General features: G+C 36.4%; 1 long non-coding RNA gene across 1 annotated transcript; it reads left to right on the plus strand.

Moving 5' to 3' along the window:
* The first annotated feature begins 3,127 nt into the window (after positions 1-3,127).
* On the plus strand, positions 3,128-4,340 carry LOC137248112 (uncharacterized). Its single transcript, XR_010952072.1, has 3 exons — positions 3,128-3,265; positions 3,329-3,470; positions 3,552-4,340. It is a non-coding gene; the product is annotated as an uncharacterized lncRNA (long non-coding RNA).
* Positions 4,341-5,439: the final 1,099 nt, after the last annotated feature.

Genomic DNA, 5,439 nt, shown 5'->3' on the forward strand with positions numbered 1-5,439 from the left:
TAAGACGCTCCCTATGACTTTGACTCAGTAGATGAAGAAGAAATTCAATTCAATGACATTGAAATTGCTGATGACGATGCTGAAGTTTCGCAAAGTGCCGCAGAAGTATTACCTGATTATGCGGACTATGAGGATGATGAAGAAGACGATGAAGAAGAAGTAGAAGAAAATAATGAATTATCTGCTAGTGGCGAAAAATTTGTTGCACGTGATGGTACTGAGTGGATGAAAGTACCAAATGTAAGTCGTCAGGTACTCGGACAAAATATTATAAGAGAACGTTCTGGACCAGCTAGATGCACTGAAATGTTGTCAATAGAGCAAACATTCAAATGTTTCATGAACGTTGAAATGGCTGATATAATTATGCGCCACACAAATAAGTTAGCAAAAGAAACTTATAATGCTTACAACAATGCGCATCCAAACACAACTCCTAAGTCATGGACGCCTGTGTCAATAACAGAGCTGTATGCATTTTTTGGCATACTTATTATGACTGGTGCGAACCATAGCAATGGAGAACATGTTCGAGATTTATGGAGCGTCAAAAACTATCCTTTATATCGCGCCACTATGGGAGTCAACCGTTTCTGTTCGATATTGCGGTTCCTAAGATTTGACGATAAAAACACTCGTGCAAGACGCTTACTAACTGATAAAGCAGCACCGATCACTGAGTTGTGGACGATGATGAACAATAATCTTGCTGCACATTACAAGCCCAGCTCATGCTTGACGATTGATGAACAATTATTTTCTTACCGTGGACGCACACGGTTTACGCAGTACATACCGTCAAAACCTGCTAAATATGGTGTCAAGGTTTGGTGGATTTGCAATGCCACAAATGCATATCCACTGCATGGACAAATATATACTGGCCAAGCAGAAACTGGTAGGGAAACGAACCAAGGCGAACGAGTGGTGAAGGATTTGTCTACCAAATACCAAGGAAGTGGCCGAAACATTACAATGGACAATTTTTTTACGACCTTGCCAGTTGCCGAACTGCTTCTCACCTGGAAACTCACGATCGTTGGAACTTTGCGCAAAAACAAATCATATATTCCTCAAGAAATGAAGCAGAACAAAAACAGACAATTGGTTCAACGACACTTGGCTTCAAAAATAATGTGACAATGTGCTCTTATGTTCCCAAAAAAAATAAAGCAGTAATTTTGCTTTCGACCATGCATAATGATGCTGAAATAGCTGACAATGGGAAACCTGAAATAATTGAATATTATAATCGTACCAAAGGTGGTGTTGATCGAATGGACCAAATGTTTGCGGAATATCCAACACAAAGACAAACAAAACGATGGCCACTAGCGATGTTCTTCAACATGTTGGACATTACAGCTCTTGCAGCCTACATTGTCTACGATTTGAACAACCCTATGTTGCCTTGGAGAACAAACAACAAGCGTAAGCTGATCCTGCGCAGCTTGGCTGAAGCATTGTGTATGCCCATTATTGAAGCCAGAGCCATAAATCGTCAAGTGACGCGAAATTTTTCGACTAAAATTGCTATTGAAGCATATTTCAACCGACCGCTGGAATCAATGGTGTCAACAGCAGCATCAACATCTGCCGCAGCGCGCACGCCAAAACCTGTGTCCGGATCTTGCTATTTATGTTACGCACAAGAGGAAAAACGCCGTAGAAAAACCAGAAAGCTGTGCGCCAAATGTAAGAAGCCAATGTGTCTTGTACATTCGGTTACATCAACAAATTGCTCTATTTGCCATGATTTTCCTTAGATATAAGATGCATTTTTATAATTTTTATAATAAAAGTCAATAATATAATGTGCGAAATGAATATTTTTAATTCTTCAAATAAAAAAATAATATAAAAAATGTTTTTTTTTGATTATTATGAGGATTTTTACTATTGGGGTACAAACGTATCCCGGGTGTGTGTTTACGTATATAATGTGTTTGGAAGGCTGTAGCTCCTGAACGAATGGTCCGATCTGAATTTTGAATTTGAACTCAAAACTAAATAATCTTCCTAGATCCGAAGTTAAAATACTCTAGGTATAGCGGTTCAAAAGTTACAACACTTCAAAGTTGATACTGGATACATTTGTACCCGGGTGTGTGTTCTAGGGTTAATGTAGAGATGAAAACCCGTCATTTGAGACCCCTATCGGCAATTGATATAAAAGTTAGGTAGTCACCGTCTTGTAAAACGTTTCCTTTATATGATCTGAAATTGGGATAAAAGAAGAGAATCATAAATTCTGATTAAAAAAGAGCAGAGGAATCCACATATATCATTAAAGTAAAAAAAAATCATAAGTATTGAGAATAACCAACAAAGCGAATGATGGCAAACGCTAAGGCATCAAATGGCGGGCAGGTCATTCACCACAAGAGTAATTTGACTTCCTATTTGTAGAGTATCAAAATCACCTACGACTGAACCAATTAATCCTAAAATGGGCAAACGCACGACATTATTCTGATAACTTCATATTTTGTATGCTTGTAAATATTGACTAAACTTGCTTATACTTAAGTTTTCACAAGCTTTTGGTCAAAATAAAATTCGTACTACATCGAGGCTCAAAAATAATAACCACAAATCACAAAAAAGATTTGGCAATGCGCATGTAAACATTACATCAGCTGTTTTGATGACGTATGTATATATTGACTATTTTCAATTAGCCGCGCTTTGATATACGTATATTTGGTGTTTTTTGTAAAAGTTTTAATTAAATAATCATATTAATAATGCAACAACAACAAGAAAACCAGTGAAACAAATGGAAATTTTTCCATTTTCCGAAGAATGCAGTACTGGCTAAGAAGTGGCTTACCATTACAGCGAAAGTGACTCGTTTTCAAGTGTAATCCATCAGAAGTGAACGTACTGACACTGTTCGTTAAGAATTGTGTGCCAGCCTTTAGGAAATATTCACTGGATGAGTGCTGTCAGCGCCATCTAACAGTCGAACAGATTACGCAAACAGAAAATGTAATAGCCATCATCCGGTGTCCAAATCCTGAGCCAGATAAATAATTTTGCACGTAAATACAGCAACAACGATTTGAGCCAGATAAATCCAGATAGAAGTCTGGTTGAATTTGTGAGCAGCTTTGTTTAATAGGTTTTTGGATGTTCACTTGGCAGCACTAGCTGTTTTGAGAGGTAGAACTGTCAGTTTGATGTATACATAAACAATTTGTTAGCCATTTTTAAAAGCAATTTGTTCAACTAGAAAAGAGAAAATGGACAACTTTAATAAAATGTATGCATAAAAAAATAAGATTTATAAAATTTTAAAATATATTAACTATGTAAACTGTTTTAGTGAAAGAAGAATTTAGTCTAGTGAGGAGACAAGAGCTTTTTTAAATGTGTGCCTTGCTAGGAAGGAAGAGTTTGCCAGCATTAGGAGAAAAAAATATGCCATGAAAAATGTTCTGATGGATTTGGAGAGCCAAGGTGTTCAGGTGAGTTTGATGTTAGCCCACGATATATGTTTACAAAGTTTATTAATAATTTCTTCTTGCTATATTTGTATCTTAACACAGAGTCAACCAACGACTGTGGAGATGCTTGCGGCAGAACTAAAAATTTAATAAGGGCAAATAAACAGAGTGTGGACAATAATGGCAGGACAGGAGCAACGCTAATGCTCCGTTTGCTGATTTGATGGGAGAAAATATTTGGTGATAATCCAGTTATATCAAATAACCACTCCATAAATTTATTCGGCCAGCCTCTAAATCTTCCACCACAGGATGGCACACCTAGCTCTTCAAACGAAGGCTGAAACGAAAAAAAATTGCCAAAATGTTATAGAAAACAAAGAAGCTATAGACCTCCATTGAAAGAAAAAATAATGGATATGTAAATTCAGTGCAGAAAGGAGCTTGCTGCCAACAAAATAAAGGTCTTCGAAGAGTATGCTGCAAAAAAAATTGAAAAGATGGAGCAAAAAAAAAATAATGTGATATATTTATTATTAGTATTTATTATGAATTACCTTTTTTTGTTCAACATGTGCTATTTTAAGCATGTATGTATAGTTATAGTTAGGAATATGAGTGAAGTCTGTATATATTTATAAACCAAGATTAGTTGTAAGTAGGAATGAACTTTGGAGTATTTTCGCGACACTGTTTAATTTGAAAAATGTGAACTCAACTTCTTTGTGATATCTTATGAATACTTTTAACAATGGAGTGTTTTTTGTTTTTGAATATATAATGATGTAGCCTAGATTTAAGAAATATAATAGCCGAATTTTCCTTACACCTGTACCTGGATTGGATGTTAGTGTTTTTTACTTTACCTGAAGCAACAAATAATAAATAAATGAATTTATATGAATACTAGCAGACCGGGCAGACGTTGTTCTGCCCTAAATTTGATCTATCAGCATACATTTCAATAAGCTTTTTCCGTCTAACTCTGCCCTCACCCCTCTACACTTTTTCCTAATCTTTATATTCACTCCTCCCTCCGTATTTTTCGCTTCATCTATCTCCATCTTTGTCTCATTCTATCTCTTTCTCAGTCTCCTTCTCTCTTTTCTCTTCTCTCAAGTTTTTCTCATTCTTCTTCATATCTTAGTGCCAGTCCCAGAGGGTGGTATGTATTTTATTCCAGTCCCATTCCGAGTCTCAGTCCCAGTCCGCCTCTGGTCTACTTCCCGGAAAAAATCATCTTAAATACTAATATAGGCAAATTTCGAGCAAATCGAATAGGACGTATGTAAATAGGTATGTGAGTATTATTAATTCATGTCTTCATTTCGGCTTGCCATGCATATTTATCAGTTTTGCCAGGTTGATGCGACTACATTGAATATCACAATGAAAATTACTTTAAAGCTCTCAGCAACAGCTTTCATTTGATATCCACAATACACACACATTCTAGGGATATCCGGGTCCATGTTTTGGCCAATATCTCGAGACCCTAGTCACTCAGCGGTGTAAAACTTACTCTGTACTAAAGCACACATCAACAGCTTCAATTTGATATCCATAATTTAAAAACACACCCTATTGTTACCCTGATCCACGTTTTTGCCTATATCTCGAGACCCTAGTCACCAATAGGTATGAAAACTAACCTGTACTAAAGCACTCTTTAACAGCTTTCATTTGATGTCCATATTGTATAAACACATTCTATGGGTGCCTGGGTTCACGTTTTGGCACATATCTCGAGAGCCTAGTCACCAACAGGTATGAAAACTACCCTGTACTAAAGCACTCTTCAAAAAAAGAAAATTCTAATTAGTTGGAAAATATTTAAACTCAAAAATAAATAAAAATAAATTTTATACTTCAAACCGAGAATAAATAATTGTTTTTAAATATCAACCTGAATGTTGATATACTGGCGATCCTGCCAGGAGACCTATATCTAGGGCTGCCAGACGTCCCGGTTTTCCGGGACATGTCCCGG

Source organism: Eurosta solidaginis, chromosome 4 (genome assembly GCF_040869045.1).
Source record: "Eurosta solidaginis isolate ZX-2024a chromosome 4, ASM4086904v1, whole genome shotgun sequence".
In the NCBI taxonomy this organism is placed as follows: domain Eukaryota; kingdom Metazoa; phylum Arthropoda; class Insecta; order Diptera; family Tephritidae; genus Eurosta; species Eurosta solidaginis.